Source organism: Heterocephalus glaber, unplaced genomic scaffold, assembly GCF_053883595.1.
Source record: "Heterocephalus glaber isolate CG9 unplaced genomic scaffold, H.glaber_assembly_v1.0 deba00000071, whole genome shotgun sequence".
Lineage (NCBI taxonomy): Eukaryota > Metazoa > Chordata > Mammalia > Rodentia > Bathyergidae > Heterocephalus > Heterocephalus glaber.
This window is the reverse complement of record NW_028258137.1, coordinates 24,709,943-24,737,689: the sequence shown is the minus strand read 5'-3', so window position 1 is coordinate 24,737,689 and position 27,747 is coordinate 24,709,943. Positions and strand designations below refer to the sequence as shown.

Genomic DNA, 27,747 nt, shown 5'->3' with positions numbered 1-27,747 from the left:
GAGAAATTATATAAAGATACTAAGGAAGGCAATATGGACTGTGATAATGAACAGGTTATTCTTGTGTGTAATTATGACTCAATTCCACTACTGATCTCTGGTAGTTCTTATGGAATGTTCTTCAGAGGTATTCCTCCTGAGAAATGAGGAGATTAAGTTATTTACTAATGGATTCTTTTTCTCAGTGACTTAGGGCTGATCCCTGGGTATTATCTTTCAGGTACCTATCTTCTCAGGAAAAGACTGTGGGACCTTACCAAACATGGGATAGCAAATGCTGAGCAGATATGGACTGAGCATCACGGTGCCATGCAGGATCAGGCAAATGCTTTCTTTAAAAATTGTCTCTGTTCATAATAGCTAAATCTTGGAAGCATGCTCTATGTTCATCCATAGATGAATGGAAAAAGAAAATGTGGTACTTACACAAAAAAGGAGTACTGCTCTTCCATAAAGAAGGATAAACTTCAGTACTTATAGGAAAATGGATGCACCTTGAGGTCACAATGTTAACAAAAATAAAGCAGGGACACAAGGTTAAATCTTGCATAGATTCTCAAATGTGAGAAATCCAAAATATAAACAAAGGGCAGAACAAAAAAAAAAAATAGTAGGAAGTAGACAGAACTTTCTCAAATGGGAAGAAACAAAGAGATGGAGGGATAGGAGAGGGAGCAGAGGGGAATGGGATAAAAAGGTAATTAGGCTGTGTTATTTACACATACCACTTCCCACAAGGAATGTAAACATTGTGTATGTAAATCTTTACTAAAAAAAAATTCTCAATGATTACAGCAATCCTATAAAGTATACTTCTAACATTACTCACTTAACAGTTGACAGAAAGACATCTCAGAATTGCATTGAAATTGCCTTTCTCAAGGCCCTGCATCTAAGAAGTGGCAGAGGTGGGTATAAACCCACATCTATGTCATGTTTATAAAACCGAGTAATACCAAAGTGACTTAGTATTCTCATCTCTGAGACACAGTACATGAGACCTCCAATGTAAAAGAGGAGCTCTTTATTTTGGCTAACAATTTTAGTCTATATTTGGCCAGTTCCAAGGTGGGAAGCTATGGTGGATGGGTCTGGCAGAGGCCCAGAAGCAGAGAACAAAGAAAGGGGTTGGAGAAGGAGAGATGGATTTCCAGGTTATGCCCCCAGTGGCCTGCCTCCCAAATCCCCAACTATAACAGCATTTGACTATTGTGGGACATCTAGATAGAAATTATAACCCTAAGTCTTGTGGGTTTTATTCCATAGCTATTTTTAACATCTATGTCAAAATAATTTTTAAAATTTAACATATTGAACATATTTTAAATAAATACATATGTATTTTACTATGCACAAATCTGCATCTTGATAAATATATTTTACATACATAATACTAAATGACATATAAAAATTATAAAGCAAGTGTCTTAATATTTTAGGAGGAAACAAAAGCATAAAGGACGTATGAAATGAAAGTCCTGAGAATGCAAGAACACAATTTTAGGTGCTTATGGCAATTAACAGAGGTTAACAGAGTAGCATTTAAATGCAAGATAACATTTTAATATGACTGGAGGGGAATGTGTATACTTGGCAAATGGGGGCCAAAGGTGATTAATAGATGATGCCATGATCTTTGGACATCTGTTCCCACTTCAATACAGTGAACATCAAGGTTCAATAATCAGCTTTATTCGCTTGTTAAAACACAAACAAAAAAACTGAAACAGAAAGCCAACTAATTAGATTCACAGCATAAAACCATTTAGTGTTATAGCTCAAGTTGTTTAAGAAAATATAGTGATGAAGGTGAAGCACAGTCACTGTGTGCTTTTAAGCTCTGCTCACTCAAACTAGAAAACAAGCAGAGGACAGTGTGTCCGCAGACTAACAGGATCTGTTAAATATAGAAAAAAGCGGGAACAAAGGCTGAAAGGCCCTTTTGTGCAGATGCTGAATAAACAGGTTGTTGATAGGCTGTCAGGAACCAGGGTCAGGAGCTTCCACCAAGGTTCCTGCGGAGCCTTATTCAAATTGTGGAGCCATTTTTTGAACACTGGTTTCTGGGTCCAAAAAAAGGGACTCGTGATGGTTCCTGTTTAGGGTTGTGTGTAGATTCCATTAGGCACAGCATGCAGATAGGCAATCACACATTCCAAATCACGTGACACAGCTCCAAAGCAATTACATGTTGTACATCTTTGCACTATTTTAAGGGTATCCCTGTTGTGATTACAAATTTAAAAATCACTCTATATAGAAAAAATACAAGTACCTAGAGAGTTAGAGTACTTGAGGACTTGGTCCTCTATGGATATTAGCTTACTATTATTACTACTAATAATATTGTGAGCATGTTATTTTTCTCTTAGATTAATGTTATATTTTCTATACAGCATGTATTTTCTAAATCTATTCTTTGAGGCCAGGGATTTAGCTCAGTGGTTTTGGCACTTGCCGCACAAGTGCAAGGTCCTGAGTTCCATCCCCCATACCAAAAAAAAAAAAAAAAAAAATCTATCTTAGAAGTTAAGTAAAAGTGATAGAATTTTAAAGCCCTTTAAATGGGGATGAAATCAGTTTCTAATAAGGTGTGCACCACAAGAACTGGGTGTACTGATAGCAGCCAGATGAGCTGTAATACTATCAGAAGCCAGGTCTGAATTGATTCTTTGTTATTTGGATTCTAGGTTAAACATGAAGAGAAATTCAGTAAAGCTTGCAATTGAAGTGTTTGTCATCAGCTTTACTTCTTTCTTGTTTCATATTAATATTGTACTTTGTGGGCAATATACTGTATTTCCCTGAAAATAAGACCGGGTCTTACATTAATTTTTGCTCTGAAAGACACAACAGAGCTTCTTTTCAGGGCATATCTTATTTTTTCATGTATGACACCATACATTTATTCCTTTTAAATCTACCATTAAATCATTTGTCAATTGAAGACTTAAGAGACAGAAGTGACAACAAAAATGATGACATTTAAGAATGATGGTCCACACAAAAGCAACAAAAAATTAGTCTCAAATTTATCTGTTTACATGTGTTTACTTCTGATACAATGGTGCTTGCTTGGGTATTGACAAATACTTAATTAAAATTTACATTATCAGTTATATTAAATATTAATGTCCATAATATTATTTATTTGTGTTTGATTATATATAAATATTATTATTTTATGGTTCAATATATCTGTCATGTGTTGCACTGAATATACTAAATTCATCCATCCAGCTGATTGTCTTAAGTGGGACTTATTTTGGGGGTAGGGCTTATATTATGAACATTGTGAAAAATAATGCTAGGGCTTGTTTTCTGGTTAGGTCGTAATTTCCGGGATATAGGGTACATGTAACCTCAATCCACTGAAAGTGTATTTCTTTATGACATTGTATTATGAAAAGCAGATTTGAAAGTGGAGCACAGATTTCCAACATTTATGAGGAGCAGTATATATCATTCTATTTCAATTAAGCTTCTTAATCCATTCTTTTAAAACTTTGTTTGAATTGTGTACAACTCTCCTTTCTCAAATTCTCATATATTATGAGAGAGTCTGGCATATTGAGTAGGCAAACACACACATGAAAAACCCACATACACAGTCAATATATCATCATATATACGTGGTTATCAGATGGAACTCCAGTGCACCCTCATCAAAAACTCATAAAATCTGGACTGGAGGCCAGTGACTGAGTTCAAATAGAAATGAACCACTAACCTGTGAATTGTGGAAAAAAGAATTTGAAATAAAGGTCCTGAAACTATGATCTAAAAAATCTTTTTGTAATCATTCTGATATAAATAATGAAAAAGAATTGCAACAAATTTAATTACAGAGAATTTAAGAAAAAGTTCCCCAATAGTCTGAAGAGGAGAGACTATCTATGGTATTTCATGTATTAGTTGATATATTAATTCAAATATATAATATGTATTTCTAGAGACCCAATATAATATTGCAGTAGATTAATAGAAGCTGAAAATTGGTACTCTGGCTATTTCAAGGCAGATTGCCATTTTCCTCCCCTTGAATCCTAGATAAATGAGATTTTAGTGGACATTGAGCTATGAAAAGACATGTGTCAATGGCTTTGGGTTCACGAACCAGTGAGTAGAAGCTGAGGCATCCTTGAAGGAACTATTGATTAGGATGAGAAAGACTGAGAAAATAGACATATCAGGATTTCTATGTTCCTCTCACTTTGCCTTTTGCAGACATGGTTGTGTACTGCAATTATCTTATGCGTACTTCATGAGTTTATGTTGAATGTATAAAAGACAAATTACTCATTTCTGCCTCATGGGTGGACCGGTCATCAACTGACCTGTAGACCCGTAAGAAAAGAGATTTACTTGATTTAAGAAAAGAGAAAAGAGTTTTGTTTGTAAGCTTATTTAATCACACCCTGGACCTTGTATCTAAGCAGAAACTACATAGGAAATGAATTTGGGACACCTAATCAGGAATGAGTATATTTTCCATATGATTAAAGTGCAAATAATTTGTGTACAGATAGCAGACTATAGTGGATTAAAGATGGATGCAATTTTATCGCTATTGTTATAGAATGTCTTATACTTTTATCTTTAAATCTGAGTTATTCCTATATCTTGTGTAACCAACAGAACATAGTACAACTAATGTAGGACTTTTTAGGCCAGGCCAATTGATGTAGTAACTTCTCTCCACATCTCTTAGAATATTGCTTCTGGATTGCTGAGATCTTATGAGAAAGGAACTATGTGCAAAGTCCTTGAAAGTATGTGTAGTGGATCCCATCTGAGCCAAGACTTCAGCATTCAAGGTATGTGAGTGAAGTAATCTTGGACTCTCCAAACCATCAGTTTTCCAGCCTTGAGTGATGCCAGTTAATGCCTCATGGAGATAAACACTTTCTGAAACATATATGAAATCTTGAAAATGAAATATACTGCAATGGTATTTGTTTCAATCAGCCAACATTTAGAGTAGTTTATTAGCTGGTAGAGTAATTGGAATATAAACAACTTTCTATTTACCATTACCATTTCCTTTAAGCTAATGAGAAACAAGAACCCCCCCCCCCACACACACAACATTTCTAATGAGAAAAGAAGCTCAATGCTCCACAGTTACAATATATGTGAGGTTTATGGGAGAATATATGTATTTGGACACAATTGAAATATCTGGCCTTGACCTCAGATGGGACTGAAAAAAGACATAGAAGTTAAATTAAATTTCTAGTCTGTAACAAAATGATTCAGCTTATGGATCCAGATGGCTAAAGATCTTGCTTTCCAGATATCTGAACATGCTCACATTGTACTACTTTAATCAGATTTATTTGGATGAACAGGAAATGTAGCTAAGCAACCATTGGGAATCAAAGAGATCACATTTATAATTTGGAGAGATGTAGAATGAATTTGAATGTTCATAACTGCTGGAGCTCTAATTATAGGTTTTAACTACCAGCTGAAGGTCAAAAAGGTAAAGGAATGGAATTGTTCAGCTTGAGTTAAAAAGAAATCAAGTGGCATGTCAGAAAATGTTTATATAAGAAATACTCATTTGTATTAACTTTTGTCTGAAGTGATTTCTTCATTGATCTAAAATAAAAATGACAAAATAATACTTGCACTCTTGGAAGATTTACTTTAAGAAAAGTGATAGCTATAATTTGTCAAGAAAGCACTCTCCCTCTAACCTCATCCCCTTTATGCACTACTTCAAAGAAAAAGAAATACTCATAAGCATTGCAAGAGATACCTGGGTCAGTTAAAACAGTGTTTCCTAAAATTGAGGAAATAAGTTACTTTTATCAGAATCACATAAGGGTAGATGATCATACTATAGATATACTTTGATTCCAATATCATTATGCCACTGAAGAATATTTAACTGTGAGTCTCAGGAAACGGGAATTTTAGTAAGCATCCTGGATTGGCATATATTTTGTTCAGGGGAATGAAATTAATAAAATGTGTTTTTTAAGAGCAATCAATGAAGTTTATTTCAGTGCAGTTGTTTTGGTATAATTTGTCGTCTCAAATAATTAGCTCCATGAAGGGTGGTTCTTCCCCTTATTTACTAAAAGTAGTTTCATGTTTTGGGAAGGTGAATCTGTTTTCTTAGTTTATTTGCACTGAAATAGAAATAAAAACACAGGAACATTAGTGCTCTCAGGTTGTCTTAGAAAAACCTCAAAGCAAACTTTTAAGATCTACTAGACAAGAGTAAAATTCCTCTACTATACCAAGGAGGTAAAATAAGATAACTAGAAAGAACCGATATCAATGATGATCAAGTTCAATTGCTCAGCAGCTGAATTAGAGCTCTAATACACTCAACTGTTAAGTCTAGGTATGAAACTTCACGGAAGATATTATATATGTGATCTGTTAAGAATAAAGAAATTTGTTTTTCTTTTTCTGATATCAGGAATTGAACTCAGGACCTTGCTCTGGCCAGGCATGCATGGTGCTGCTGAGCTAAATCCCCGGCCCATGAATAAAAGCATATTTTTATCCTTAATTCTGTTTATGTTGTGTATTAAATTTATTGATTTTCATATATTAAACAATCATTTTATCCCTGGGATGAAACCCACATGGTCATGATGTATAATCTTTATGAGAATTTGTTGCATTATGTTTGCTAGTATCATGTTGAAGATTTTTGTGTCTATCTGTAGTTTGCTTGTTCAGTTAGGTCTTTGTGTAGTTTTCTAATCAAAGTGATGCTGGCTTCCAGGAATAAGTTTTGAAGTATTATTTCCCTTTCAATTTCATTAAAACATTTGAGGAGTATTGACATTATATCCTTACTGAAGATCTTTTAGAATTCAAAGGCTAATCTTTCAGGTCCTGGGGTTTTCATGTTTGGTAGGTTTTTTAAATTACTGTTTCAATTTCATTATCTATTATTAAATTTTTCAGAGGTTTTAATGTCTTCTTGGCTCAATTTTGGTAATTCATAGGTGCCTAGGAATCTGTCCATTTCTTTAAGATTATTTAATTATTTGGAGTACAGTTTTTTGTATTAGTTATTAATGATTAAGATTTTTATGGTGTCCATTCTTTGTTTTTTGGTACTGGGATTCGAACTCGGGACCTTGTTCTTGCAAGGCAGGCACCAGAACCACTAAGCTAAATCCCTGGCCCCATGGTGTCCATTCTTATTTTGGCTTTTTCATTATTAATTGCCTTAATTTGGGCTTTTTCTATCCTCTTTTGGTAAGTTTGGGTAAGGGTTAGTTTATATTATTTATTCTTTCAAAGAACCACCTCTTCATTTCATTGATTCTTTACATTTTTTGTCTCAATTTTATTGAATTCCCCTCTGACCTTTATGATCTCCCTCCTGGTGCTAAATTAAGGTTTGAGTTGTATTTGTTTTTCTAGTGTTTCAGGATGCATCATTAGCTTAGGCAAGAGAAAGGGAATATATACAGGGAAGGAACAAGTTAAATTATTATTTCCAAATGACTTGGTCTTTAAATAGAAAACTCAAAAAAGTCCATCAAAAAACTTCTAGAATTAATAACCAAATATAGCAATGTAGCACTATACAAGATCAGCTCAAGAAAATAAATAGCATCCCTATGCACCAATAATCAATTCATTTCAAAAGAAATTAGAAAACAATACCATTCACAATAGCATGAAGAAAAATGAAGCACTTAGAAGTTATCCTAAAAGAGAAAGTAAAAGACCTCTACAATGAAAATTATAGTACTCTGAACAGGGAGATCAAAAAGGACGCCCGAAAATGGATAGATATCTTCTGCTTCTGGATAAGCAGAACCAATATTGTCAAATGGTCATGCTTCTAAAACTCATATATAGATCTAATGCAATCCCATCAAAATACCAGTAGTGTTCCTCAGAGAACTAGACAAAATAACCCTAAAATTCATATGGAGCCAGAAGAGAGTCAGAATAGCAAAAGTAACAAGATAACAAGAGCAAAGTAGGAGGCACTACAATTTCAGATTTCACGTACACTACAAAGGTAAAATGATTGGAGCAAAATACTATTGGAACAGACATTGGCTCAATAGAACAGAGTAAAGAATGCAGGAACAACTTCAGCCACATTCAGCCAACCAGGAAGCTGAAGCTGATCTTCAACAAAGGGTCAAAAATATATGCTTGAGGAAAGATAGAGCTCTTTAACAAATGGTTCTGTGAAAACTGACTTTCCCCATGCAGAGGATTGAAGCTAGACCCACATCTCTGACCATGTACTAAACTAAAATCAAAATGGTTCAAAAATCTAAATATTAAAACAGAAACAACTTGCTGGATGATAAAAGAGATAAAACAATTGAAGTCATAGGCCTAGGCAAGGATTTTCTGAACAGAAGGCCAATTGAACAGGAAATAGTCTTGAGAATCAATCAAATGTGACCATTTCAAATTAAAATTTGCACAAGAAAGAAACACCAAAAAGGTGAAAAGAAAACTGACAGAATGGGAAAACAGTAGTTTACCAGCTACATCTCAGGCAAAGGATATCTGGAGGATATAAAGAACTCAAAAAAAATTAGACTTTTCAAAGTAAAAGATACAATCAAAAATGGACAACTGAAACAAATAGACACTGCTCATGAGAAGTATATATGGCCAATAAATAACATGAAAAAATATTCAACATCACTGGCCATTAGTGAAATGCAAATTAAAGTGACATCAAAATTCTGAACAGTGTAAATAAAAAATAATTTTTCTTTTAGTCTCTTTTTTTTTTTCTACTGGGGATTAAACTCAGGACCTTGCGCTTGAAAGGCAGGTAGCAGAACCATTGAGCTAAATCCCCAGCCCCTTAGTCTCCATTTTTAAGGACTTTTGCTTTCTTGTGACCAAGCCAGGGATCATCAGGATTCTGATATTTTATGATGAGAAGAAATGACATATGTAACAGAATTATATTTGAACAGAGGAAATGTAGAGTAAGATCTCTGGGTTGAAATTAATGAGAGGTGGATTTTTTACTTTCCATAGACTAAAGAATTGTGCATAAACTTAAAATGACAAATGCTAGAAGAGATCACCAAAATATTTACTAAAACTACAATCCATTATTTGAAAAATACAGAAAAAAACCCCATACAATATGGTTGCTATAAGGATCCTATAACCATCTGTTAGTATTTTGTTTGTTCTATGCTTGTGTAAGTTATACAATTTCTTTTGTAATTTCCTTCTACTTTTATAGTGTCTGTTATTTAAGAAGTAGGTTTCAGAGACAGAAAGGGGCAGAGGTTAAAAGTGTGTAATATATTTTTTGAAAAGTAATATGTTATTGACAAATTTTGCGTACTATTTTGTCTTAATCTTACTGAAGTGTGTCATTCCTTAACCAAAAGAATTTCTCCCCTAAAAACTGAAGTAAAACTATGTGAAATGGAAATTATGACACAGTTTTGTGTTTATATCAATGACAATTTAATTCATCTTGCTATAAAGAAGCTGAAATGAATACATAAAATTTAGTTGCTTTAGGACTTTCGTATCACTGGGAAAGGAAAATGATCTTTGCCCATTAAGCCTAACTTGAGGTTTTTGGTTTCCTGTTAAGGATCTCAGAAATTGCCACTCTGTCCCAACAAGTAAAAAACAAAACCAATTGAATAAGTAAAAGTTCTTTTAGCTGCTTAAGATACTCCAGGACCATAGGGAGACCAATGCCTCCATCATGGGAGAAATAAACAGGCAAAAACAGTGAATCACAGGTAGAAGCCATACGAGCCACAACTGCAAGAGGACAAAAACCTGGATTCTGCTTGACAAATTGCTGGAGGCTTAGCATGGGCAAGTCTGAGATTTAAAAATTACCAAGCAGTCCACTCAAAAGGGACCCCTGAAGTATTGTAAGATTTACTACCAGGAGCTTGACCAGATTCTAACACTTAATATCAGAGAAAAATCTTTTTGTATTTCCTGCAATGGAAGAGAAGGGATCAGCTTTAAACACTCCAGGGGGTACTGTTCTTAACAAAGTCTGCCCTCAGGAGAACTAGTTAACCACTACCTAACCTGCTGGAGTATTGTCAGAGCATAAGTGATCTGGGGGAAAGGAGGTACCAAAGACACCCTAGCCACCCTGTCCCTCTTAAGATGGGAGAAATACCCTAAGAAATACTTGTGAAGTCCACAGTCCCGAGGCTTAGATTCGCTAAATGACTGAGGTCTAATTAAAGGACAGTTACACACTTCCCCTTTGCTACATCTCACTATTATGTAACAAAAAGTCTATTTACAGTAATTGCTTTCATATAATATAGCATGACTGCTATGCAGAAAAAAATCATAAGGCTTGGTGAAGGCATAAAAACACAATTTGAAGAGACAGAGAAAATATCCAAACCAGGCATGGTAGGGAAACTGAAAATAAGATTTATAAATATTTATGATTAATGTTCTAATGATTATAATGGATAAAGAAGACAGCATGCAAGAATACATTGGCAGTGTAAACAGGTAAATGGAAATCCTAAGAAATGAGAAAGAGCAAAATAGTTTTAAATTACATTGTTACTTCATTATGGATAGTGTTGCATGTAATAACAAAATAATCTTATTTTCTTCTTGTTCCTTAGGTCACTAGTGTCATTCATTTCTTTGATAAAATAACACTTAAGTATAAATACACAAGATTCATGAATATATATAGAAGGATACAAGAAAAATCACAAACTGGGAAAGATATTTGTAAAAGACATATCTCAAAGAGGATTAGTGTCCAAAATATACAAAGAGGTCTTAAAACCAAACAGCAAGAAAACTGATTTTAAAATGTACAAAGAACATTAACAAACATTTCATTGAAAGAATTGAAGAAAATAATTCTATAAAAAAATTTCATGTCATACAGTATCAGAAAAATACATTTTATACAAACAATGGCCCTACTGCATACCTATTAGAATGGGTAAAATCCAGTATGCTGAGAAAGCCACCCTCTGGGGAGGGTGTGGCACAATGGAAATTTTCATTTATTGCTGGCAGTAATAACCCAGCTTCTTCAGAAGAGAGTTTGTAAATCATTACAAAATTAAATACATAATATGGAAATCGCATTCCTTGGTTTATATACAAAGATTTCAAAACTTATATCCACAGGGGAATATGCATCTGACTATTTATGTTAACTATACTTATTATTTCAAACCTTGAAAGGAAGTAAGATAACTTCCATCCATTAATTGATAAATTAACTATAGTAGATCTAGATAATGGGATTGTGTTCAGTACTGAAAATAAATAAACTGTAAAATCATAAAAAGACATTAGGAACCTTAAATCTGAAAGATACACACTGTATAATGCCAGTTATAATTGCTGAAGAAAAGGCAAAATTGAGAAGACAGTAAAAAAAAAAGTGATTGCTAAGGATTGGTGTAGAGAGAGAAGGATATGTAGAACATGGAAGTTTTTTAGTGGACTGATAACACTATGTTTGATACTGAGTGTTGTGTCTTGTGTGCAGACGTCCCCCCAACCCAAGCCTCATGTAGATATAGGTGGGGCTTTTCCAGAGGTGACTAGATCTGTAGTGCCTGATTCTGGAATCCATTCATGATTCAATGCTAGCCTCAAGGGTACTAGGATTAAGGGTGTGAGTGATACATACCCTAAGTAGTCTGGATAAAATAAAAGGGGCAGAAAGAAACTGTTCAGGTCCCTTGTTGGTTTTCTGAGACATGAACTCTTGCCCCTCTGCCATGTGCCACCCTGCCTTGGAACCATTCAATGATGGACTGAAATCTACAAACTGTGAACTAAATAAACCTTTCCTCCTTTAACTTTGGCTGTTGAATATTTTGTCTCAGCAACAAAAAAAGTAACTAAGACACTGAGTTGTGTATATATGTCGTTATACATTTATTTAAATCTGTACAATTCTCAATATCAAGAATGAACATTGATTCTTCAGATGATTGTGATGAGGCAACATAGGTTTATAAAATATAACAATTATGCCACTTTGTGGAGAATGTTGATGATGGAGGACTGTATGTGTGGAGGCAGTTGGCAAATGTGAAATATTTGTACCTTCCTGTCCATTATTATATGAATGTAAAAGTTCTATAAAATTCTTTTGAAGTGATGCATGCTTACTTCAGTGTACACTAAAGAAATCTTTTCCAGAAAAGCTTAAGTAAATAAAAGACAACTAAAATCATATTTCTAAAAACACCCAATCTCCTGTATAGATAGTCATCTCAAGAAAATTCATTTTCACAGTTTAAAGTGACAGATATCATTTATCTGGTAACTTTTTGTGTAGATGGAATTGGTACATGGTAAATGCAAATATGTTATTACAGGAAAATAATAGTACACAATTTTTAAATCTCGATCTATTATTGCCTATTTAGGTTATGTTCATGAGATTCTGATACAAATTAATTAAACAGATACTTGTTTCAATGGGTTTTAACCAAGCGATGACTAAATTACTGGTAGGCCCGTCTCAGGATTGGTAAGGACATTAGCATTTCTTCTCAGTACAAAATCACTGTACTCCAGTTTTTTTTATGCTACATGCTGCATAATTGTACCACTAAAGTTAGACAGATTGGTTCCACTGAGGCATCCATGTTTTATTATCTTAAAGTCCTCAGTCTATTTTTCCTAAGTACCTTGTCCCATTGGCAAATTTGTTTAGATGCCTGGAAGTCAAGCACCCTGCTAAAGGTCTTTCTTAAGATTTAATATGGGTTGCCCTAAGCTAAGCTATGCAATCATATTCACAAGATCAAAATAGACACTTTTGGCAATGACTTCACTGAGAAGAGTACAAGGTCAGAAACACAACGTGTTTCTAGCACCCTCCCAGCAGAACAGTTTGAGGGGAGTCTCCGCAATAGTTGTCCTGTGGAGCTAAAGCCAGTTTCCAAGGACTTTTCTCCCCGCTCCTTGCCAAATAAAAGAACAGAAGAAAAATGACATCAGTGAAAGTAAAGAATTACTGGCACAGAAGCACCTTGTTCAAAATAGGAGACAATTTTATTGTAATGGTAATATGTGCACAGTCCTAATGAGTCCTGAGAAAAGGCACACCCAGTCACAAGAATGATCTCCCTCTGCAAAGACTGAAGCCTCTCTCTCTGCATATTTAGAGCTCATTTATAGTCCTGCCAGTTGCAGTAATGCTTCTCAATTCCTTATATCTTTTATAACTAAACATTACATTCATTAAACAGCAACTCCTCATCTCTTCCTCTCCCTACTTCCTAGCAACAATTATTCTATTCGCTGAGTCTAGAAGTTTAAGCTTATATAAGTGGAATCATATAGGATTTGCTCTTCTATACCTGGTTTATGTCATTTAATACAATGTCCTCCAGGTTCATCCATCTTGTCCTATAAGGCAGAATTTCCTTCTTTTATTCATAAAACAGATACAGTGTACCTTTGTGTATGTATATCACATTTGCTTTATCCACTCATCCATTAACAGAAGCATAAGTAGACTTTGTATCTCGCCTATTTTCAATAATGCTACAATAAACACAATAATGCAGAGACTCCTCTGAGATACTAAATTTGATTATTTTGGATATGTACCTAGAAGTAGATTTGTTGGATCCTAAAGTAGTACTATTTTTAATTTTATGAGGAACTATTTACCACAGAAGCTGCAGCATTTTACATTTTCACCAATAGCATATAGGGTTCAAATTTCTCCACTTCCCTACCAACACACACACACACACACACACACACACACACACACACACACAGGTAGACACACAGAAAAAGATGATAGCCATTATAACAGGTATGAAGTTACATTTCATTGTAGCTTTGATTTCCTTTGCCATTTGTAGTGAATTAACTAATGGTCAACTTGTATCGCCCAGCTGAACTGAATCAGAGTGGCCTGGGCATGGAGAAGCCACCTGAGAATTGATACCAATAGCCATAAAAAGAGAACTGGAGGTGGGAGATCTTGGCCTGTTGATTTTCTAGGAGAAGCTTGCTGCGGATGGTTTTCCTGATGTGAACTAAGCTGTTCTCCTCAGAGGAGGAGCTTGGGGTCTCATGGTCACTGGAAATGGCTGTTGTTTTCCTCAGGGGAGCTCTGAACTTCACCGTGTGGATTGCTTCCTGGCTTCAACATGGATCCCTCAGCTTGGTGGCATAAATCCTTCATCTCACTGGCATAGGCTTTCTAGCTTCCACCACTGGCCTTTGGGCTTTCCAGGTGCAGGTCCTGAATAGGGACAACATGAGACATGGCCATGGGCCCTAGGCCACTGGCTGGACTTTTGAAGGAGATTGCCTTGGACTCTAAGCCTTTAGCTGAACTTGTGTGGGAAACTGCTGGGATCTAGGCCCTTGGCTAGATTCTTTGGCCCTCTAGTGTGAGGTTAATCTCTTGCACTCCTTTGCATTTGACTTTTTTGGTAATTATCATAAAATAATGCTATAAACTATGTGTCCTGTAGTAAATGTATTCCCTTGCCAAAACCCTGACTACAACTACATAATTGTTATGTAGCATTTTTTCATTTATCTGTTGGTTGTTTATAGGTCTGCTTTGGAGAAATTTCTGTGCAAGTCATTTGTCCATTTTAGCTATCTGTTTTTCTGCTATTTAGTTGTAAGTGTCTCTTACTTATTTGTACATTTACCACTTATCAAATATATAGGTGGTAAACATTTTCTCCTCCCTAGTTTGTCTTTTTACTATATTGATTGTTCCTTTTACTATGAAGAAGCTTTTAGTTTGATTAATTTCATTTGTTTTCTTTTCTTTTGTTATCCAGTTGTGGAATCATTATAAAGAATTTATTGCCCAGATCAATGTCAGGGAGCTTTCCACCAAAATTTTACACCTGGATTTTAATAGTTTCAGATATAATTTTTTAAATCTTCATTCCACTTTCAATTTATTTCTGTATATGGCATGAGATAAGGTTTTAATTTCATTCATTTGTATGTGAATATGCAGTTTTCTCTATAATATCTTTTGAAAAAATAGCATCCTTTCCATATTGTGAATTATGATACTTTTGTCCAAGGATAACTGTCTTAGTTATTTTTCTCACTGTTGAGATGAAATAACTGAGACCTAAAGTTAAAAAGGGAAAAGTTTTTTTAGCTCACAATTTGTAGAGTTTTTGGTCCATTTTGGCTGGCTCCAAGGGAGGGTGGCATGGCAGACTGTAGCAAAGCAACAAGGGAGAAGACAAGCATCTTTCTCTCCCTTACATTGTATTCAAGTGACTGGGATTAGGATGGGGCCAAATCAATCTCTATACTGATTTAGTACTCACACATCCTTAATCCCAGCATCATACATTCTAGATTCTGCCATACTTGAAAAAGCCCCACCTATGAATGCATGAGCCTTCCAGGGTGGGGGTGGGGACCTCTAGACCCAAACCATAGTAACAATAACTATGTACGCAAAGGTTTCTTTTGGGGATATTTTATTTTACTGAACTATATATTTCATTTATGTCTATGCACTACTATTTTAATCACTATAGTCTTGTAATAAATTTTCAAATCTGGAAATGTGATATCTCCAAATTTGTGTTTCTTAGATTGCTTTAACTGTCTGGAATCTGACATGATTTCACATAAATTTTAGGATTTTTATTTACATTATGTGAAACTATGATTTTGATAGGTTCATATTAAATCTAGATTTTTGGGGGTAGGGGTAGCATGGACTTCTAAACAATACTGGTTTCCATATATGAACACAGGTGTCTGTCTTAGTTCCTTTTCTTTTTGTTGAGAAAAATACCCAATACCCAAGGTTAAAAGAGGAAAGGTTTATTTGGCTCATGGTTTATAAGGTTTCAGTCCATAATCACCTGGTTCTCAGAAGGAGAGGAGGCAGAGAGTCATCACAGAGGAGAAACAGTTAATGGCATGGCAAACAGAAGGCAGTGAGCAGCAAGGAGCAGCAACTGTCTTCTTTCTGTCCCTTTATATTCCATTCAGGATACAAACCTATTAATTGGTGCCACCTGCTCCAGGAGTGGGACTTCCATTATTCACACCCTGAACTACACTAAACCAATTTAGTTATCATACACCATTAATCCCATCACTACATACCCTGATCCATATTCACATACCAGTGATCCAGCCACCTCTGAAAAGGTCCAGCTATGAGAACACAAGGCTTTGGAGGGACATCTAAATTTAAGCCATAACAGTATTTTCCATTTATTTCTTCCTTAATTTCTTTCACCAGTATTTTGTAGTTTCCATGGTTACTTTCTTATATTTGTTAGGTAAAGTTATTGCTATGTATTCAATACTTTTCATTCCATTGTAAATTTAATTTTTGGTTGATTTTATTTTCAGGTATTTTACTGTTACCATACTGAAAATGATTGATTTTTATTTATTTATTTTTAACTTCTTAATTTACTAAGCTTATTTGATCTAACATTTGTAGTGAAAGTTTTAGATTCTTCTACGTTTAAGATTATGTCCTTTCCAAACAGAACATTTTAAGTCTTTCTTTTTTATTAAAATGCCTTTCTCTTTTTTCCCTAATTGTTCTGGCTAGAACTTTCACTAGTACATTGAAGAGTAATAGGCAAAGTTTGTATCTCTGCCTTCTTCTTGACCTTAGGAAAAAGGCTCACAGTTCTTCACCACTGAATATTAATTCTAGTGCTGAACTTTTCGTATACTGTACTGTATATGATCCTTATATTGAGGAAAAGTCCTCCAGTATCTAATTTCTGAGAGTTTTCATCATGAAAGAATATTGAATTTTATTGCGTTAATTTTTCCATACATTGAGGTAAACCTAATTTTATATTTTATTTTTTAATATGTTGTACCATAGTAATTGATTTGGGTAGAGTATGTTGAACTCTCAATGTATAACCAGGACAAACACTTCCCTGGTGACATTGTATGATTCTTTTAATATGCTGTATGTTTTGTAGTGAACTTTTACATTTATATTCATCAGAGATATTGGCTAGTAGTTTTCTCTTATAGTATTTTCCTGGCTTGGTATCAATGAAAACCTGGACTCAAAAAGAATTAAGAGCTGTCATTACATCCTTAATATTTTGGAAAAATAATTGGGAAGAATTGGCATTAATTCTTCTCTAAATGCTGGGTAGAATTTACCAGTGCAACTATTTGCTCTTAGATTTTATTTTTAGGAAAATTTTTAAAAGTTTTTATTCAATTTATTTCCTTATTAATGCTCTATTCATATTTTTTTTCTGCACAATCAGCAGAGTCAGGTTGTATGTTTCTTGAAATTTATCTGTAGTTTCTTAGGATCTTCTTTATTTTGTGGCATCATTTGTAATACCAGCCCATTAATATCTGATTTTATCTCTTTTTTTTCTTTTTTGTTAATTACCCAATAAAGGTTTACCAATTTCATCTTTTCCAAAAAACTAGCTTAATTTTTTCTATTTCCATTCTTATTTTTACTTTAATCAGTTCTTCTCAATATTTAGTATTTACTACTTTCTGCCAAATTTGGGCTTGATTTGGTCTTCCTTCTCTTACTGTAAAGCATAATTTTTATTTACTTGATTATATTTTTTGTTTGTTTGTTTGTTTTTGTTATGTGAGACAGTGTCTCACTATGTAGTTTAGGCTGGCCTTAAATTCACTATGTAGTTATCTCTTTTGGTTGGGTCTATCACTGGTTTGGGGATCAAAGTAACACTTGCTTCCAGGAAGGAATTTGGAAGTATTGCTTCCTGTTCAATTTCATTGATGAGTTTAAAGAGTAATGGCAATAGTTCTCCTTTAAATGTTTTGAGTGAAACCAGTGAAGCCATCAGGACCTGGGCTTTTCTTTGTTGATAAATTTTTTATTACATTTTCAATTTCACTCATTGTAATTGGGGTGTTTAGAATTTCTATATTTTCTTCATTTAATTTTGGCAATGTATATGTACATAGGAATCTGTCCATTTCTTCTGTGTTTTACATTTTATTAAAGTACAGGGTCTCAAAGTAGGTATTGATGATCCTCTGGATTTCTGCTGGGTCTGTTTTGACTTCACCTTTTTCATTCTTAATTGCATGGATTTGAGCCTTTTATTTCCTTATTTTGATATGCTTGGCTAAAGGATTATCAATTTTATTTATTCTTTTGAAAAACCAACTCTTTGATTCATTGTTTTTTTATATCATTCTCTTAGTCTCCAATCTCCCTAATGAACATAGATGCAAAAATCTTCAACAAGATACTGGCAAACAGAATACAGAGGGTCATCAAGAAGATCATGCACCCTGGCCAAGTCAGATTCATCCCAGGGATGCAAGGATGGTTCAACATTCCTAAATGCATAAATGTAATACACTATATTAACAGAGCCAAGGACAAAAACCATATGATTATCTCAATAGATGCAGAAAAAGCATTCAACAAAATCCAACACCCATTCATGATAAAAACCCTACAGAAAATTGAAATGGAAGGTGTTAAGCTCAACCTGATTAAGGCTATCTATGAAAGACCAACAGCCAACATCATACTAAATGGTCAAAAACAGAAAACTTTTATGCTAAAATCAGGAACAAGACAAGGACCCCCACTATCACCACTCCTGTTCAATATTGTTCTGGAAATATTAGCTACAGCAATTAGAAAAGAGAAAGAAATAAAAGGAGTAAAGATAGGAAAGGAAGAAGTTAAACTGTCATTATTTGCTGACAATATGGTACTTTACATAGAAGACTCAAAAAACTACATCAAAAGACTTCTAGACTTAACTGACAAATTCAGTAGAGAAGTTGGATACAAAGTCAACACTCAAAAAACAATACCCTTCTTAAACACAAATAACCAAGTCACTGAGAGAGAAATTAGGGAAACAATTCCTTTTACAATAGCATCCAAATAAATGAAATATCTAGGAATCAATCTAATAAAGGAACCAAAAGACCTCTACAATGAAAACTACAGAACTATGAAAAAACAGATCAAAGACGATATAAAGAAAGTGAAAAGACATCCCTTGCTCCTAGGTAGGAATAACCAATGTAGTGAAAATTGCCATGCTTTCAAAACTGCTGTATAAATTTAATGCAATGTAGATTGAAATTCCAACAATATATTTCACAGAACTAGAGAAAACAATCCAAAAATTCATGTGGAATCAGAAGAGACCTAGAATAGAAAAAAGTAATTCTAGGCAACAGAGACATGGCAGGGGGAATCACAATCCCCAACTTGAAACTATGCTACAAAACTATTGTGATAAATAGTAATATTAACAAAAGAAAACATCATGGTACTGGAAAAGAGACCTGAGGATTAATGGATTAAATTAGAATGTGCAGAAACAAGTCCAGAAATAGTTAGTCACCTAGTCTTCGACAAAGGAGCCAAACACCCTCACTGGAGGAAAGATAGACTATCTAATAAATGGTGTTGGAAAAACCGGATTTTAACCTGCCAAAGATTAAAACTGGATCCATATCTATCACCATGCACCAAACTAAGATCGAAGTGGTTTAAAGATCTAAATATTAAAAAGAAACACTAAACTTGCTGGAAGATAAGTTAGGTAGGACTCTTGAAGACAATGGCATAGAAAAAGACTTTATGAACAAAACCTCAGTAGCATGGGAACTACCACAAAGAACGGGATCTCATCTTTCTAAAAAAGCTTCTGCACTGCAAGAGAAGCCACCAATAGAGCTAAGAGAAAACCTACAATGTGGGGAAAAAAATTTAGCAGCTGTACCTCAGAGAAAGTACTACTATCTAAAATATAAAAAGAATTGAAAAAAATCAGACCTCTCAAATTTAAAGATCTAATTCAAAAATAGGCATCTGAAATGAACAGACATTTCTCAGACAAAGAAGTAAAAGCAGCAAATAAATATCTGGAAAAATGTTCAACATCACTAGTCATTCAAGAGATGCAGATGAAAACAATACTGAGGATCCACCTCACATCAGAAAGAATAGCTGCTATAAAGAAATCAACCCATAACAAATGCTGGTGGCGGGGTGGGGAGAGAGGAACTCTTCTCCATTGTTGGTGGGAGTGCAGACTGGTGCAACCACTGTGGAAATCAATATGGAGATACCTCAAAGAACTAGGGCTAGAGGTCCCATTTGACCCAGCTATTCCCCTACTGGGTATCTTCCCAAAAGAATTAAAAGAATCATACCATAGTGATATATGTGCACCCATGTTTATAGCAGCACAGTTTGTAATCGTGAAAGCTTGAAAACAGCCCAAGTGCCCATCAACTGGAAATTGGAGAAAGAAAATGTGGTTTTTTTTTTTTTATAAAATGGAGTACTACTCAGCCATAAAGAATGAGAAACTAGAGACATTTATAGCTAAATGGATGCATATTGAGGCCATACTCTTAAGTGAAATAAATAGGACAAACATATGTAAATACTGAATAGTTTCTCTGGTGTGGGAAACTAAAACTGTAAATAAGGATTAAAATGAATAATTGATAATTTGAAATAGGAAGAAAAGGTTCAAAGGTGTAGGGGTGGTGGGAGGGGAAGGGGAAAGGAAAATTATAAGAAGTGTTAAAAATAAACAAAGTGTTTGAAAATAGGGAATTGTGGAGGGGGTGAAGGGAGCAGAGGGAATGGGGAAAAAATAAGAACCAAGGTACATCATGTACAGGTACAAGTACTCAATGATAAATGTAAACATATCGTGTACCTAAAATGTACCAATAAAAGAATTTAAGAAAAAAAATTCACTATGTAACCCAGGCTGGCCTCAAACTTAAGATGATCCTCCTGCCTCAGCCTCCCAAGTGCTGGATTACTGATTTGCACTACCATACCCAGCTATCTTTGTGGGGGAGGTTTTATATAGGGTTTTTTCTTCATTATAAACTTTCTTCTTTGGATTTTTCTGCATCTCAGAATTTTGACATGTTGTATTTTCATTTTATTTGTCTTGAAATTTTTTTCTAATTTTCCTTTTCATTTCTTCTTTGATCTTTTGGGTTTTCAAGAGTATATTGATTAATAGCAACGTATTTGTCAATTTTCTATCTTTTATTTATAGATTTATTACATTGTAGTCTGAAAACATTTTGTATAATTTAATATCTTTAGTTATAAGTTTTATGACCAATTTTGGAGAATGTTCTGTGTGTTTGAGAAGAATTGTGTCTTCTGTTGCTGGTGACTGTTATGTTCCGTATATGTCTCAGGATCATTTCTTCTATAGTTTTATTCAGGTTCAGTGTTTGCTATTGATTTTGTCTGACAGCTTTAGTCACTATGAAATTGGGGGTGAAGTCTCCTACTATTATTATATAATTGTCTATTTCTTGCTTTAGTCCCCTGAATTTTTGCATTATATATTTTGGTGTTCTTATATTAACTGCATATATATGCATATTTATCCTTGTTACATCTTGATCATATGACTTTTTCTAACTATGCAATGATTTTTTTTTGACATTTATTTTGACAATATTTGTCTTTTTTTAAAATTAATTTTATTGGTACATTTTAGGTATACAATATAATGACATTCATCATTGGATATTTGTACCTTTACATTATCCACCTTGGTCCTTAGTTTTACCCCATTCCCCTGCCCTCCCTTCAACCCCTCCACCCCTCCCTATTTACAAAGACTTTATTTACATTTTTTCATTTATTCATGTTAATTCCATTCCCTTCTATCCTATCCCCTTCTCCTCCCACTTCCCCTTCTCCTTCTCCCTTTTCTTCCAATTTCACATTTGTCTTAATGTACATTTTGTTTGATATAAGTATAATACCTCATCTCAGTTACCAGTTTCATGAAATAGATTTTTCTGCCCCATTTTTTTCAGCCCATGTGTGTTAAGAAATTTAGAATGAGTCTCCTTTACAAAGCATATAGTTGTTGATTTTCCTTTTTTGTTTTCTTTTTTCATCCTTTCAACAACTTTGTATCTTTTTTTTTTTTTTAGGGAATCCAACTGATGTACTTTTAAAGCAATTATTAATGAGGAAGGAATAACATTTTAGTGATTGTTTCCATGTTTTATAGTTGTTTTCTTTCTTTTCTCTGAATGTGTTCCTTTGAGATTTATTAATATATTTATTTTATTGCTGTAATAAAGTTGATTCTTTTTTTCTTCTTTGCATCTTCCAGGGGGATTTTTATTTGTCATAACTCTGACTATAACAATGTATTTTTAAATTAATTTTATTGGTACACTTTAGATACACATAATGATGACATTCATCATGGGGAATTTATATCTGTACCTTATATATCTTGATTCTTGTTTGTCCCCAGTCCCCTCTCCTCCTTTCAATCCCTCTTCTCCTTCTTATTTAAAAAAGCTTTATTTCCATTTTTTTCCTGAAGGAAGGGAAAAGAAAAGAAAATATAATAATATATTTTAAGCTGATAATTTAATTTAATTTCAATCACGACCAAAAAATAATCTACACTTTTATCTGCCTTCACACACACACACACACACACACACACACACACACACAATGTTATTGGTGGCACAATTTATAACCTTTTATGTTATGTATCCATTAATATTTGGGGAGTTTAGTTATTTTTAATAAAGTTAGTTTTACTTCCATACTAAACTTATCTTTTACACACATGATTCTAACATTACATTATTGCAGTATTGTCCATTGGCCTATATCCAGTACTTACTTTCAACAATGAATTTCATATACTTAATTTCTTTCATACTGATGTTTAGTATTTTTAATTTTAACTTCCAGAACTTTAGGTATCATCTTATTTTCAAGTGTATTTAGTGATAATAAGGCCCCTCAGGTGTTTTTCTGGCTATGTGTGTATTTTTCTTTTAGTTTTTAAATTTAAATTTAATTTAATTTAACTTTAATTTTATTTTATTAGTACATGTCTGCAGTAAACACAAACTTTACATTCATCTTGGAAAATAGGTGTATGTTCATAACACAGCATGTTCCTTTTTTCAGTCCTCTTCCCCCTTCCCATCCACTTTCCTCTCTGCATGGGATTTAGAAATCCCATTTCCCTGTTTTCATTCTTGTTGTTGTTATAATTCTTAGCTCATGTTTATAGCTCATGATATAATGCTTATATCCATTGTGGGTACTTATTACCTGTACAGGGCAAATCACAAGTGTTCATGCTCCCCATTGTCCTCTCCCTCTCTGCACTCCCTCAGGCTCCTGAACCCATTTCCATTTGCAAGAGATCTAGCCCCTTGTTTCCCTCTATTCATCCTTTAGTTTTTTCTTTTTTGTATTTTTCCTTACCCACATGAGGAATAGCAAATAGTTTTTAAACTTGTATGTGTGATTTATTTCACTCCATGTGACAAGATTAAGAAGTGGCTGTTAATTAGAGCTTCTTCCTTGTTAATGGGAGTAAGGCCTTTATGGAAGAGGCTCCACATGAGTTCAGTCAGTTTTTCCTCCAACTTTCTGCCATATGAGGACACAACATGCTTTGTCTCTGCAAGACTCAGCAATAAGGAGCCATCTTGAAAGCAGAGCACAGTTATCACCAGACAACTGAACTACTCAGTGGTTTGATTTCGGACTTGCAGTCTCCAGACATAGAGAAAATAAATTTATCTTCTTTATAAGTGATCCAATCTTATCTATTTTTATAGTAGCACAAAACAAACTCCAGTTATAAATGTTCTTTCCTTTTCTTTTCAAATTTTAGAAACAAAAACTACACAATGATGAACATAATATTTTATTTTCTCCATTGTTAATAACAACCTATTTGACAGTGAATCTATTTTTAAATTGTCCAATGGTATAAGATCTGACACAGAGACAATGACATTGGTAGATTTTCAAGGTGTCATTGAAATTAAATTACAAGCATTTGGGATTTGTTCCTTCAGAAAGTCTGTAACATGTCTGTTCTTTCACTCCTCTTTTCATTGCCTTTTAATATGAACTAATTTGTAACTATCAAAATATATATTAGTTTTGTCTCCTGCAGTGTTATCCAATTCAAATTCAGTTAGTTTTTTTTGTTCTCACTCTGTACCTTTGTACTTTAAGGACTTTTTATTTATTGTACTAATAAACTATACAGATGGCTCAATCTCATTTTGCAGATTTCTAGTATAAGAAGCAGAGAGATAACTTTCTACAGAGCACACAATTGACTAACCACGCGCTATTTTATAATCTTTCAATTTTCTCATATCTCTCCTACTAATTAATGTCATGTTTTAATTATAATTCTTGTTTCATAACTATTTCAACTGATTACTAGAATGACTTTTAGTTTTTAATTATTGAGATTAATTGATTTGCTACATTGTCCTAGATATTTATGTTGTAGTGTAATAAGGTTAACTAGTACCAGTATTTAGGACAAAAACATAATTTCCACTAAAGATGAGTTTTCTTGGCAAAAGTACTACATTTTAAGTTTAAATCCTAACTAGTCACTGTTAATCTTATTTGTTATCTTGAACTTTTCTTTTATTTGCTCCTCATAAATTCTGAAACTATGGTAATGACTGATATAATAGTGGCTCCATATGTTTACTGCTTTGCTGTGAGCATTCATTGATACAATCTGCTGATTTAAAATATCTGAGTTTCATTTAAGTTTTAACCTGCAACAAATGGCAGACTCCTTAACATGTCCCACCACATACGCCACATTGTGCTTGCTACTTTTGCCAACTGCCACTCCTTATGCGAAACCTAAAAGTATCTTTCATAAAATGACTTTTCACAGCATGTCAGTCTAAAAATTTATTAGTATGGATGGATCTTTGAATATCTAAGTTAAAAGTTGTTGAATTTATGGAAGCAAAAGAAAAGATTTATGGCATGAAGTAGATCTTTATTTTTTTCTCTAAGAATAAAACATAAGGTTTGATTAAATCTTCCTTCCATAATATGAAAGTGTTTGATTTTTTTATTTTTTGCAAAGAATTATTGCATATTGTCTTCTATATTATTTTTAAGCAATCCAATATATTTTTCAAATTAAGAATAAAGTATTTTACATGACTTGTAAATACATTGCTTTATATTTATGTAAATTTCCATTGATGCATGTTTAGAAATTTTACCTTAAGGAAAACCACATAAACACTGGAATTTATTTTACAAAATAAATGGGTATTTCTTTTGTTCTCATGAAACTCCAAGATACTGGATGTTATAGGATCAGAAAATATATTTAAAAATCATAATCTTGCTAGTACAAGATATGCAACTCATTGTAACTACATATGTAAATAAACTGGACTTTCACAATTGCAAAAAAAAACTATGTAGAATTACATGAATCCATGTTGTTTTTTGTGAGAAGGAAACAAACTATTACTTTACATAAACCAATGTTTTTATATAACATTCTTAAAATAATATATATACTGATGTACAGACTATGTTGGTTAATGCTAGAAGGATGCAAGTCAGTGGAAAACGGGAGTTAATAAGGCTTCTATTGTTATAAAATTATTCTGTAAAAGGAGTCCCAACTGTGATGGAATATTCTTCATCTAATCTGTTCTTCTAGATACACAAAAATTCCCATGTGATAAAATCTCACAGAGATAAACACACACATGCACACATACAAATGAACATGGTAAAATTCTAAACAATTTGATGGATTGTATTCTTGTTTGTATCCAAATTGTGGTACTGTCCATTTATTTTCAAGATCCTACCATTGAGGTGCTGGAGACAGAGGAAGTCACCAAAGCAGTCAGCAGGATCACCTCTGGAAGGACCCCTACGCCAACCTCACTTTGCAGCTGGGAAAGGATTGGGTCTCTCAAATCCAGATGATGCAGCTGCAACGCACTGACCCCTACCTGGATGATTTTTATTAACAGAATTATTTTGAGAAACTGGAGAAACTGTCAGCTGCTAAAGAAACACAAGGTGACTGATGGCCCTAAAAAGGAGCGCACCAAGCTCATCACCCCGCAGGTGACCAAGCTGGAGCACGCCTACAAGCCAGTGCAGTTTGAGGACTCACTGGGAAAGCTCACTGTCTCCAATGTGAATAAACCTCTAAAAATGATCGATGCGGTGGAGCCGTCTCGGGGTGAGAACCATGAGAAAAAAGAAAAACAAGTTCGAGACAGGAGAAGAAAAACATTTGTCATAATTGAGAAAACCTACAGCTTGCTCCTGGACGTGGAGGACTACAAACGGCGTTACCTCCTGAGCCTGGAAGAGGAGCGGCCTGCCCTGCTGGACGAGAGAAAGCACAAAATCTGTGGCATGTACGACAACTTGCGGGCCAAGCTGCCCGGCAAGACAGGCCGAGTGATGACCACTTCGTGCAGATTATGTGCATCCGGAAAGGGAAGAGAATGGTCGCCCTCATCCTCCCCTTCCTCTCCACAGAGCAGGCAGCTGACATTCTCCTGGGGACTACTAGGAACCTCCCTTTCCTCATCAAGAAGGAAGCCCAAGATGAGGTCCTGCCGTGCTTACTTCGTCCCTTCTCTGTGCTCCTCTATCATCTTCCGCCGGTGACGGTCGGTCACAGGCCTCCTGCAGCAGCTGATGAACCTACCTCAGAGTGCAGCCGCCCCAGCGCCCTGCAATCCTCACCTCGCGGCTGTGCTGCAGAACAAGTTCGGCCTCTCGCTGCTCTTCATCCTCCTGAGCCGAGTTGAAGATCTGCAGAGCTCAGAGCCTCCGACAGAGTCCTCGCAGAGCCCCCAGTGGACGGAGGTGATGTTTGTGGCCACCCGAGAACTTCTACGGATTCCCCAAGCAGCCTTGGCCAAGCCCGTCTCTATACCCACAAACCTAGTGTCCCTTTTCTTCTTGCTACGTTGACCAGCAGAAACTGAACTTGCTGGAGACAAAGCTGCAGCTGGTTCAGGGGATCCGATGAGGCCTCTGGCTGTTTCCCTACCTCCTGTGGCTGCTGCCTGCACTGCTCCATGCCATCGCATGCACGCCGAGGGAGTGTCGTCGCGAGGGGGGCTGGCAGCCTGTCCCCAAGCCCACATGCCATGTGGGGTCGCATCCCGAGGCAGGGGCCTCCCGGCTGCTCCAGGACGTGTGGCAAGGTGATTCTCCCGCGGGTCTCCTCTTTACCCTCTGTGGTGCATTTCTGCATGTCCTTCATTCAGTTCCTCACAATTCTGCATTTTCTTTGCCCTAGAGCCACAAAGATAGTTATCTCCCTTTATTCCACCACAGTACTCCAGTTCAAAGTAGATCACAACCTGCCAAAGGAGTCCTTCCTCATCCTCATCCTGCTGAAGACTTAATTGTCCTGTATCAACTGGGCTTTAGGAGGGGCAGTTGAATCACACACACCCCTGTGTGTACACTGACTTGGCTTCCAGGGGGCCCTTAAAGAATGAGTTTGAGATTGAGAAATACCCAGTTGACACATACCTGCTCTGCATACAAACCAGCAGACATACCCTTGCCCTGTCTCCTCCGGCTTGTCTTAATGTCAGTAGGTCCTCCTGGTTTTAGCATAAATACAGGGTATGTGGCACTAAAAAAAAAAAAAGATCCTACCATTGAAATAAACTGGGTAAAGTTTACATCCTTCTCTACCATTTCTTCTACCTGCATCTTAATGTACAAATGGTCTTCAAAAGCAAAATTTAATTAACTACTATCTTATTTTACAAATTAAAAAAAGGAATGGGATCAAGAGATGGGTAGAGGGAGAGGGAGGAAAAGGAAAAGGGACAACAAAATAAAGATGTGTTATGTACATGTACCAACGTGCCACAAGGAATGTAAACATTATGCCTTATACCAATGTAATAATGAAATAAAATTTAAGGAAAATATAAGAAGTA

At 34.9% G+C, this 27,747-nt stretch overlaps 1 pseudogene; it reads left to right on the top strand.

The window, feature by feature from the left end:
• The first annotated feature begins 33 nt into the window (after positions 1-33).
• Positions 34-26,856, top strand: LOC101705488 (protein PAT1 homolog 1 pseudogene; annotated as a pseudogene).
• Positions 26,857-27,747: the final 891 nt, after the last annotated feature.